Here is a 12,637-nt window from a genome sequence, read left to right as displayed (position 1 = left end):
GTGTGTGATGTGTGTGTGGTGTGTCGTGTGGCCGTCTATCCCACTATATTCCGCATCCTGAGAGGGAAGGGCGTCTTCCTCATCTTGCCACTCCGCTGGGCCTGCACGGATTTGCACGTCCCAGTCTCTTGAAAGACACTCGCCGTAAGTGGAATCTCTCCGGCCACCCAGCAATTCAGAATCAAGGCCAGGGTCAGAAAGAGCCGACGTCTCGAGTCACATGGGAGAGCCCTCCCCTGCACACCTCCCCAGCACAGAGGCTCTCCTCTGAGCTCTGATCTCCACGAGTCCCAGTAAGGGGCTGTTTATAGCCAGTCACCAGGGAAGAGACTGGGCCACAGTAAACACTGGTGGGGCGGGGGGCGGGGAGGAGGAGGAGGTGGCCTCCTGCGCCTTGTTGGCCTCTGCGGCAGGGCAGAAGCGTGGCCTGGGCACAGTTTCCAGGGGACCCTTTTCTCTTTTGTCCTGAACAAAGGTCAAAGCCGTCTCTGGGGAAGGGTGGGGTTCTGGGAAGTCAACCCCCATTCTAGGAACTCCTCGAGAGCAGAATCAGAAGACCCAGTCCTGCCACGTGGGCTTTTCTGGCATTTGCACACTTTGCAGGCCTGGAATGTTTTGGAAACATTTACAGAGAAGGCAAGAGAAGCCGAGGCCTGAGGCCGCTCTGTGTTCTGCCACAGAGGGGAGGGCGCACTTGCCCGACTCTGCTCGCCCTCCGATGACCCGGAGCCCGGTTCAGCCTTTATCTTTTGCTAATTATGGAAGGTTATTCTGTTCAGCATGTTTTGCTTCTTTTCCCCACATTGGGTTTTGGAGTTTTCATGATTGGGCAACATCATCTGACATCCTAACACCTTCCCTTTTTGTTTTAGAAGATAATGTGACCATACACACCCACCCCCACACACACAATGGGATCCTATGCAACCATCAAAAAAGCCCAAGATCTTGCCATTTGCAAAGATGTGGATGGAACTAGAGGGTATTATGCTGAGCGAAATAAGTCAATCAGAGAGAGACAATTATCATATGATCTCACTGATCTGAGGAATTTGAGAAACAAGACATAAGATCATAGGGGAAGGGAGGGAAAAATGAAACGATGAAACGAGAGAGGGAGACAAACTGTTAAGAGACTCTTAATCTCAGGAAACAGACTGAGGGTTGCTGGAGGGGAGGGAGGTGGGAAGGATGGGATGGCTGGGTGATGGACATTGGGGAGGGTATGTGGTATGGTGAGAAAAAAATAAAAAAAAGAAAAATAGAACATAAAAAAAAAGATAATGTAACCACACAGTAAATAGCATTTAAACATGTTCAGATCTCCTAGAGTTCCATCCCTACACATAGCCATTAGCATTACATTTGTTTATTGTTATCGATGAATCATTCCTTTATTCCAAGCTCTTTCCATGTAATATATTTTCCTAGTGCCTATGCAACAGAATAAAGAGAAACTTCATTTAAAATGGGGTCAGTTGGGTGCCTGGGTGGCTCAGTGGGTTAAGTCGCTGCCTTCGGCTCAGGTCGTGATCTCAGGGTCCTGGGATCGAGTCCTGCATCGGGCTCTCTGCTCAGCCGGGAGCCTGCTTCCCTCTCTCTCTGCCTGCCTCTCTGCCTACTTGTGATCTCTGTCAAGTGGAAAAATAAAATCTTTAAAATAAATAAAATAAAATAAAATGGGGTCAGTTTGGAGCGTGTGAGTGGCTCAGTCAAGCATCTGACTCTGGATTTTGGCTCAAGTCATGATCTCAGGGTCGTGAGACTGAGGCCTTCATCTGGCTCCATGTCGGAGCCTGCTTAAGATTCTCTCTCTCCCTCTCCTTCTGCCTCTCTCCCCATGTCCTTCTCTAAAAAAATAAAAAAATAAAAAAAAATAAATAAAACAGGGTCGGCTTAGCCAAAAGATACAAAAATATAGATTTGAAGGGGCACATACACCCCAGTGTTTATAGCAGCATTAGTAACAATAGCCCTATTATGTTAAGAGCCAATGTCCATCGACTAACGAATGGATAAAGAAGATGTGAGATGTGTGTGTGTGTATGTGTGTATTGAGCCATCAAAAAGAATAAAAGTTTGCCATTTGCAACAATGTGGATGGAACGAGAGGGTATTATGCTAATTCCCTCATATGTGGAATTTAGGAAATAAAACAGATGAACATATGGGAAGGGAGAAAGAGAAAGAGAGAGAGGGAAGCAAACCATAAGAGACTCTCAATGATAGAGAACAAACTGGGGGTTGCTGGAGGGGAGGTGGGTGGGGAGGGGATGGGCTACAGGGGTGATAGGTATCAGGAGGGCACTTGTGATGAGCCCTGGGTGTTGTATATAAGTGATGAATCACTAAATTCTACACCTGGAACCAATTTTACCATATATATTAACTAATAAGAATTTAAATAAAAATATGAAAAGAAAAGAAATACATAGGAAAGTAAATACGCCCCCCCAAAACTAAAGAAATAAAATGGAGTTAGGCGGCCAGCAGGGGGAGCTCTCGCATCACACCACTCTTTATAGCCCTTTTTAGCACCGAGGAAAGCATGCACCCCTCCCCCAGAAAGAAAGAAGGAAGATTGTCTTCTGACCCAGCAACAGCCCAGCCAATGAGAGACAGTCACAACTCAGCCAATGAGAAATCACTATGCTTGGAACTCCCGGTTCTCTCCGATAGGCTTTTTGTAAGTTTGCCCTTCTCTCCGTAGAAGAGCCTTTTTCTTCTTTATTCTCTTCGCTTGGCCAAGGTTTTGTTGTAGCTTGTGTGTCCCAAATTGCAGTTCTCTGCTGTCCTCAAACCATTTTGCTGGTAAAGCCACTGATAGTCTTATTTTTAAGGTCAATATGCCCTAGCCACGTTGCCCCTCTCCTGTCCCCCCAGGACATTTCCTGTGCTCCCACCTCTTTGCCTTTGCTCCCAGGTCGGGGGTGTGGGTGGCTGCAGCCTGAGGGGATGGCAGGGGCAGTCCAGCGGGCTGCTTGGGGACCGCTGGGGAATGGCGCAGGACTGGGAAATCGGCAGTCCCTGGGCCTTTGGTTTGGGGCTTGAGCAGGGAGCTTGGTGGGTGGGCTACAGAGGGATAGCCACAGGTTTGTGTATGCGCACGTGTGTGTGTGTGTGTGTGTGTGTGTGTGTGTACGTGTGAGAATGTGGAAGAGTGTAGGCTCGGTACCTGGAGATGTCCCCAAGTGATGGGAATGGCATGGGACTGGGGTTTCATAACTGAGATCCAACCAGGTCGGAATCCCAGCTTCAACAGGTACTAGCTGTGTATAACCCCGGACAAGCAGCTGAACCCCTCCAGACCTCAGTTTTTTAATCCATCCAATGGGCATGCCTACTAATAGCTCCTACTTCGTTGCTGACAATATAAGGAAGTTAATGATTGCAAAGTACTTAGAGCAACGCTTGATACATATTCAATGCTCCCTACATGTTAGCTTTCCCTTCCTCTCTGCTCTGTATTAGGTTACTGTGACACAATTTTATTGGAGGAAAGAATTTTCCTTAAAAAGCAAAAGTTCAACCTACCCCCACCCCCTTTCACAGAAGGGAAAAATGAGGCCCAGAGAGGTGATGAGATGTCTAAAGTCACACAACAAGTAAGTGCCAGCCGGAGACCCCAGCCAAGGCCTTGCCACTCTCCTGCTGGAGTGGTCTTTTAGGAGTTTGGAGCCAGCCAGAGGCGATCAGGGGTCTGGAGGCACTCACAGGACAGGGGCCATTGAGGTCAGAGCCCGAGGACTGTCTTAACTGAAGCATGGGATTCTTGTACCAAACCTCTTCCACTTTCCTTCTCCCTTCCACCCCTGCAAACTCTTCCTAGGTTAACCTGACAGGATCCTGGAATATTAGGGTAAGAAGGGCATCATTTCGAACATTTCATCAAACACACTCACATTACGGAAGTGGACACAGAGGCCCAGAGATAGTGGGCATTTTCCCAGGACACACAGCCAGCTAGTGGCAGTGCTCAACCTTGAAGCCAGGTCCCAGAATCCTGATACCCAGACCCCATGTTCTTTTTTTTTCTTCTTCTTCTTTTTTTTTTTTTAAATCACGACACATCTGTCCCCATCCCATGTGGAAGAAAGTGCTGGGTGCTAATATTGTCTGATTGTGAACATGTTTAAAAACCCACCTCACACCCCTAGTCCATGCAGAAGTGTGGGGGCATACACGAGACCTAAGAGCGGCTGCCTAAGTGTGATTCGAATGGTGTCCTTTCCCCTCTCCTGTATGTTCCAGGGTTGACGTCATGAGCATGTAAATAATTTATAAAGGGAGGAAGCAAATCTTTGCAAGAGAGCCTTGCGAGAAAGGAAGGCTGTGGGTCCAGAGGGAATGTGTTTTCCAGAAAAGCAATTCCTCAGGAAAGGCTCAGGTTCGGATGTACTGAAGAATGCTCATTTCTTCTGCAGACTCTCTAGCTCTGGGAGGGTCCTGGTGGCCTAGCGGTGGCCGTGGGCCTGCTGGGGTGGGAGGAGAGGGCAGCTGGCCGGGGGCCTTGGCCACATGCAAACGTTTACTGTGTCTTCCCACACAGCTGGTTTACAAAACAAGGAGGAGGAAGACATAATAAACAGAGACTGGGAACCAACTGTAGAGAAAAAAAAACAACCCCTCATGGCACAAAGTGGTTTGGGTCCTACCAAGGTGCGTGTGAGAGGGACAGCAGAGAATGCCCAGTTGGGGGCAGGTGGAGTTTTGTGCCTTCCTGCACAATGTGACGTCTGAGATCTCGGCTCTAAAGGGACCCTTTCTATTGTGCCTTCACTTCCTGACCCTTTGTTCCTTCAATACACTTCCATTCGCCATGTGCTTGTCATGAGATATAGTGGGGAAGAGCACGGACGCACTGGGCAGGACAAAAAGAGCTTGGACGGCAAGCTACACCCTAATGCCATCCTTCAAGGACCATCTCCATTCTCTAGCTGAGCACCAGTGTGACCTGGAGTCAGTGCCTTGTTACCTCTGGGACCACAGTTCCGCGATTCCAATAAGCAGATGTGATAGATGGTTCCGGAGACCGCTGCACATCCCTGTCCCTAAAGAGGAAATGGGCAGCCACGGAGAAACAGGCAAGCAGGGGTGGGGTGGGGGGATCGGCACAGTGCTGGTCCAGGGGCATCCTCTCACTAGCTGGCATCCAAAGGCATTTATGGTGACGGAGGGAATGAGTCAGTCTTAGTAAGCTTCCCTTCACCCGGAAGCATGTCTCCCTGCCTGCCTGCCTCTGAGGATCCTGGGGCCTGGCCCCGCCTGCCAGGCCGGCCCAAGACAAAGCCACAGTCAGGTCTGAGCCTGGCCCCCACGCAGGGACGATGGCCCTCTGCCCAGTTCTGCTTCGGGAGGTGGAGTCCATTGGAACCCAGAGAGGCAACCTTCAGACCTAATCCCAGAGCTCCAGGTTCAGCCTGTGTTAGACGTTTTCTAGAAAGGCGTGGTAGGGGAGCATGTCCCTTAGCGCTGATCTGCAAAGGGATGGGCCTTGAGTCTCCCAGGATCAGTGAAGCAGAGAGTGTGGGAAAATTGTCTCTCAGTCCCCAGCACAGGTACTGATATCACGGACACCGGCAAGCCAGGGATGTGTCTTGCTTTTGTTGGGCCGATGACCTGCGGCGGGAGACCGAGCCCCGTGGGTAAATGAGGATAACCTCCCATAGAAAGGTACTGAGAAGACTGGTGACGATGCCTAAAGCACCTCCAAAATAAAGGTATTTTCTCTGTACACTTCAATGCCCCATCCTAGATAGCATACGGACTGTTGTTACGCGCCCATTTCATAGATGAGCAAACTGAGGCCCAGCTAGCGAGGTGAAGCCACCAGGATTGGCACCGAGGCAGAGCCCCAGGTTTGTCTCTTTGTTTTTGTTTTTTTAGCTTATTGTTACAGAAAGCGTTGAAAATATACACAAGCTGACACGCTGCCTTCATGAAACTCTACGTACCCATCACCCAGCCTCCGTAAGAGCCAACTCATGGTCAGTCTTGTTTCTTTCACACCAAAACCCACCCCCCTCTCCTGTAAGACTTAGAGCAAATCTCACACACCTACCCTTTATTCTGTAAATACTTCACGGTGTGTCTCTACCAGATAAGGACTCTTTTCAAGAAGTGTCCGTGCCTATCCATTAACACATCTACAAGAAATCAGCAATAATTTACTAGCATCAACTCTCCAGGCAGTGTTCCAATTCCTGATAGTCTCATGATGTCCTATTCATGATGTCCTGTTTTTTTTTTCAAGTCTTTTTTCTTTTCTTCTTTTTTTTTTTTAAGTAGGCTCAGCACCCAACGCGGGGCTCAAACTCATCACCCTGAGATCAAGAGTTGTGTTCTCTACCCTCTGAGCCAGTCAGGCGCCCCACAGTTATTTTCTCGAATCAGAACCCAAATTACTTTACATATTGCGTTGGTTGGTATGTCTCTTGCGTTTCTTTCAATTTATTATTTATTATTTATGACATTTCTCACTCTGCTTTCTCTTCCTATCAGTTCACTTGTTCATGAAACCTGAGTCTTGGTTCTTTGGTTTCCCTCAGCGTAGAGCAGTGCTGTCCAGTGGAGATCTAATTTTAATGAAGTAATCTTAAATTTTCTAGTATCCACATTTGAAAAATAACACCACCCAAAAATGGAAAAAGAAGCAGGCTCAAGTCATTTTAATACTATATTTTTAAGTCACTATATCTAAAATATCATTTCAATATATAATCAATAAGCTCTTTGCTTCTATATCACTCACTCTGTCCATTTATGAGGGCCTACTGTGTGCTGCCTACCAGGTCATGTACTAGCCTGTTTGTAGTGCTTACTGTGATTGCCAAGCAGTGTTCTGAGTGCTCTCCATGAATTAATTGAGGAACTCCACAACCACGTTAGATGGAAGGACTACTACTGTCCCCATTTCACAGATGAGAAAAGAGAGGCCAGAGTTACACAGTGAGTGCCTCGTGGAGCTGGGATTCGAACCCCGGCACCTCTTGGGACGGTGTCTCTTTAGAGCGTCACTGTAATGGTAAACTAGAGCCAGCCCGTGCCCTCAGGAATCTCCCAGGTGGCTGGAGTATGCCTAAAGGGCAGAGCACGGGAGGCTTCCTGGAGGACACGATCACACCAGGTGACCCCAACCATATAGCTTTCACCTGGAGGTCTCATCTTCATGCTTTTGCATTCACACACTTGAATAGAAGAAGCATGGTATTGTCGGGGTGTGATAGACACTGTCATTCTGGAGAGCTTGGGGGCTTCCCATACCTGGGAGGCTGAGAGTCGGGGGGCTAAGGCAGCCATGGCATTGGAGGGAGGGGGAGAGGCAGGAGGAGGGGATGCACGGACGGGAGATGCCCGGCAGGATGGACTCTGGAGGGGGTTGAGGTGTGGATGACCAGGGTGGGTCAGTGACCTTGAAGGGGCTTGTAGAGGGAGGCAGGGAGCCGGGGAGTGGGGTCCCCTGGGCTGTCTCCACCTGCTGGATCTAGGTGATCCCTTCTCTCCCTAGAAGGCAGGCGTGAACAAAACCTTAATGGGTTCTTTTGTTCCTGCCTCTGCTTTTCCTGCTACAGTTTTGCCTGCGTCCTGACCTGTCTGTCTTCTGCAGCCATCTAGAGCCCCAGAAAAGCCAGGTCTGTCTGTCCTTGTCAGGAAAGCTTGTGCCTGAGAACTGTCCCCCCATCCCCCACCCCATTCATCCTGAGCTGCCCCAGGGACCGAGTCACAGGACCCCTGGCCAGCCCATGGTGTGGGGGGGACTCCCAGTGAACACTCGTTCAGGAAATACTCCTGCCATGCCTTGGACTTGCCCAGGACAGCTTGCAGGAGGAAGAGGGGCTCCTGCTGTCCTGGCCTTAGTCCTTGGGACACCTGTCTTGATGAGGGCGGTGGGCTGGTTCAGCCAACCGAGAGGAGCTGGAGGCAGGCGAGTGGGGTTCCTGTGGATGTTAACAGCTGACTCTTGGTGGTTGGTGGGGGGCAGATTTTCATGGTGGAAATATTCCTATCAGGGCTGATTCCAAGCCCGTGTGATGTGTCTATGAGCTCACAGGGTTCCTGACAGTGTATCATTGGCTCCGGGCCTGCTGGGCCCCAGCGTGTCTTGGTTGGAGGTCTACCTCTTTGCCTCCCTGCCCACTTTCCCCTCTACGAGGGTCCCTTCCAACTCCTGGTCATCCTGCAGATTCATCTCCATGCCACCTCCTCCAGGAGGCCTCCAGAGACCTGCTGAGCCGTCCCTGCAGAGAGGCCCCAGCCCCTGTGAGCCCGTTATGTCTGAGCACGTTCTGTGTACACAGCTCCCTTAGCTGTCTCTCTCCCTGTCAGGTCAGTGTGTGTGTGTGGAGGGGGGGTTAGAACTGCAGGAGATGCCTCTACCTTTCCCTCCACTGGACCCCCACCTCCGGGAACCGGCCTGGGCCCATGGCAGGTGCTTGGGGAATATTTGTTGGAAGGACGGATGAGGATGAGGAAGGTGACATCGATAGAAAATGCGTGTTCTGTCTGCTCTGAGCACATAACACAGAGTAATTCATGAAACCCTCACCACAATGCTAGGTCAGCACCGATAGCCCCATTTTACAGATAAAGAAACTGAGCCTCAGCAGTCTAGGGGCAGAGCAGGCCTGGGCCTCTGTGTAAAAGTGCTCCCATGTCCTTGGGTTCCCCTCAGTCCTGTAAGAAGAGGGGCAGTGAGGGGGAGGCTCATAGTATTGTCCTCATTTTAATAAACAACTAAACAGGCTTGGATCACACACACACGCGTGCACACACATGAGTTTTCCTTTTTCTTTACACCCATCCCAACTGCCATATGGTCAGTCCCTTGAGCACAGGACAGGGTCCTTGCTTCTCTAAATGCTCAGTCCAGACAGTGTAGCTGCTGATGAGTTTTGCCGAATTGCATTGCTTTCTGCAGTAGTGAGTTCCCTGTCACTGGAGTTGTTCAAGTAAAGTCTGAGAAGTATTTTTGGTGTATCTGGACCGAGAATCCTTAAATTCTACAGATTAAAGCCCTACAACTACTTGGAGCTGCCTCATTCCATGCCATGGCCATGTCGCTCCTCGGCCTTTCTGGGTTGAGACTATATATGAAACTCATATGATGTGAAGGTCCTAGGACTGTCAACTCTGCATCAGGCGATTCACAGACCTGATCTCCCTTAATTCTCCAAGCAGCACTGTGAGAGACTTAAACTGGGTGCGACACCACCTGGTTTCTGGGTGAAGAATGAACTTCAGAGATGTCGCTGACTCCCAGAAGACCAGCGAGCTATGAAGTGCAGAGTACAGCATTCGACCGATGTCTGCATTTATCCCACCCTCGCCAGCTGCCTTCTTGCGGCGGGGGTGGGGGTGGTGGTGTTGGGGTAGGGTGGGGGAAGGGGGTTGAACATCAGAGCACTGTTATGTCTTCATGTAATCCAGCTCAGGAACCATGATCCGCAGCCCAGCCGCCACGAGGGGTCTTGCAAACTTGCCCAGGGCTCTGAGACCTTTGCAGAACCTGCTGGGTTGGGGTATGGGGCGCAGGTCCCCAGGATCCATCATTTCTGGGGCTACAGCAGGTAGAACATTCCCACTTCCTGAGCTGGGATCGAGGAGAATTTCTGACATGCACAAGCTTGTCTCCTCCCTTATGATTTTCCAGTTTGGGGACTAGAACCAAGAGCCTCTGAGACGCCGTGCCTGGCCCACTGTGAATCTGTGCCGGGCAGAGGCCTGTTTCCAGACTGCTCACCCTCCTACACACTCTGCTCTGAAGCCTGCCGCAGGAGAAATGCAGGCCACGGTCCTGTGTCCCTGCTTAGTACCAGGTCTCTTAGCCTCTCTGGGCCTCAGTTTCCTTATTGAGGAAATAGGATTGGTTTTTAATAGGTTCTCAGTGAGGATTGCTGTTAGCAAGAGTTTGCATCTGATGAGATGCCAGATCCCCCTCCCTCCAGTCTCTGGCTGCCTGGCTCTGATTCCTGGAGACACCCTTCACGGCCAATACAACATAAAAACAATCCGATTCGCAGGCATTTTAGTGGGGGCCGGTCTCCGACTGAGGAAGGCAGGGAGATATGGCTTGGGTATCTTTTCTGCATATAGGCAGGCAGGAGAGGGTGGAGTGGTTCCCAATCCTGTCTCCAGAAAATTCAACTTGGATAATTCGATGAAGCAAATCAAGCATCTAAAACATTCCCTTTCCTTGTCGCTTGGTATTTCTGAAAAGAGTCAAAATGACAGGAAAGGCTTCATGCATTTAGATGAGGAAAATAAGAACAACCAAAATATTTAGGACCAGGAAATTGGTTAAAAATATACACATATATATTATATATATATATAATATATATATAAATATATACAAAATGATCCAGGGACTCTGGGGGGCTCAGTCAGTTAAGCATCAGACTCCCGGTTCTGGGTCAGGTCGTGATCTCAGGGTCATGAGATCGAGCCCTGCACTGGTCTTTCCACGCTGCATGGAGCCTGCTTGAGGTTCTCTCTCTCCCTTTCCCTCTGCTCCTCTCGCTTGTGCTCTCTCTTTCTGTCTCTCTCCAATAAATAAATAAATCTTTAGGAAAAAATGATGTTCCAAACAGTTTACAAAAAAAAAAAAAGGCTATTTCTGTTATCATGTCAAGCAGGAAAAAAAAAGCAGGGCACTAAATTTTACATACAACATGGCAGGCAAACGCCAAATTATTAACTGGTGGTGTTTGCCTTTGAGCGGGGATCCTTGGTTGCCTTTGCATTTTCTTTATTCTTTGTAGTCAAGCCTCCAATGTTTTTTAAATGAAGGACATATATTACCTTTGTAATGAAGATACTTAAATAAGCTAAGTAAAATCTGGGTTGAGACCATATATGACCATAGTCTTTTCCGATTTTTAAAAACATAGGAAATGAATTATGGGTTAGCTCATGTAAGGAAGATGGCCAGCCAACTTGTGTTCAAAGGGAGAAGACTTGCTTACATAAAAACTGATAAATACGCAATCATGTTTTCATTTAATATGAAATGTCTGAAGTATTTATGAACTGTTTCTTCAGTGGTTTCCTGTTTACTCAGCCACCAGCTCTGAGCAGGTGGATTCAGCAGGCTCCTCAAACCCGGGGAAAGTACCCAGATGAGCTGCTGCTGAGGAAACTTCTGGGAAGATGCAGTGTACTACCAGGCATAAGTCCTCAGGGTCAGAGGGCTCAGACTGATTTTCTGAATTTGGGGGCCCCGAAAAACAAAGGAAAAGATCAGGAGCAAATCCTTCCCAACCCTTGTTCTAGATCTTGAATCATGCCTCTGTCGCCTGGGCTCTGTCTCCGCGTGATTTTTTTCCCTGACAGCCGCAGGGACGGCACGTTTTATGAACCTCTTAGATTTGAGCACGTGTTTCTGCTGCCTTTGCTCCTGGAGGACCTTTCAGTATCACAGCCCGTCTCCCTCCTGTATCTGTAGGTGTTCCTCTGCTGGGGTCTGGTGGATTTGGTGCTGCAGAAAACCTGAAGCCAGCTTTGTTTTCCATAGTTTGTCTGTTGCCTGGCATTTCCCCCTGTTCCCCTGAATCTTTTTTTTTTTTTTTAAGATTTTATTTATTTAATTGTCAGAGAGAGAGAGAGAGAGAGAGAGCACGCGTAAGCAAGGGGAGCAGCAGACAGAGGGCGAAGCAGGCTCCCTGTTGAGCAAGGAGCCTGATGTGGGACTCGATCGATCGCAGGACCCTGGGATTGTGACCTGAGCTAAAGGCAGACGCTTAACCGACTGAACCACCCAGGCGCCCCCTTACCTCTGGTTTATTCCACTGCCTCCCCTGGTCACCCTCGGTCCAGCCCGCTGGGACATGGGAGGCAAATTTGCTGTGTAATGGAAGACCTTGGTTGATAGACTCACTGGCGGCCTTCAGATCCCAGCTCTGACATTTACTTTGGGATGTGATATCAAGGGAGGGGCCCCCTCTCTGAGACTGGGTCCCCCACTCGTCGGAGAAGGAGCTTCATCTCCGGCGTGCAGGATGTGGCGAGGACACAACGGGTCTCCCCTGGCACCCAGGACCCCATGAGGCCCCAGCTCCCTTTCCTGACTCAAGAACGATGGTCATTTCCTGCGTCCCTCAGATGTAAGGGGTTTTCTGGGCCCCCCTCCACCCCCTCAGCTGCAGCTACCACAATCCAAACAGACTCTTGAAAAAAGTTTCCCAGGCCGTTCGCAAGGAAAATCCCCGTGGCTGATACTTATTCTTACAGTAAACATGGGTCTGCGGCCAGGGGCGTGCAAGGGGTCCCCGTCAGGGCTGTTGGCACCTAGCTGGGGCTTCTGGGCTATGTCCCACTGTGGGAAGCACCCAGGCTGAGGGGTCCTTCTCTTGATACCGTTGCCTCTCCAGGGAGGCGTGATGTCCTCATGGGAAGAACCCGACCAGCTCCCAACCTAGCCGGGCCTCTGACTAGCTCTGTTTCAGCTCTGGAGACATTTCCTTGACTCTCAAGTGGGGAGAGCATCTCTTCTTGTGGGTTCATTGGAAGAAACACTTGTGATAGTGTTGGGTGGCAAGGGAGCCCAGAGGTGGGGCTGAGACACACGTCAGGTGGCACTGGGCTGTCTCCTGTGCCTTGTCTCTCCCACTGCTCCCTCTTCCCCATGGAGGCACACCCT

Source organism: Enhydra lutris, unplaced genomic scaffold (assembly GCF_002288905.1).
Source record: "Enhydra lutris kenyoni isolate GAN:26980312 unplaced genomic scaffold, ASM228890v2 scaffoldscaffold20, whole genome shotgun sequence".
NCBI lineage: Eukaryota > Metazoa > Chordata > Mammalia > Carnivora > Mustelidae > Enhydra > Enhydra lutris.
The sequence above is the reverse complement of the archived record's forward strand: the minus strand, read 5'-3'. Positions refer to the sequence as shown.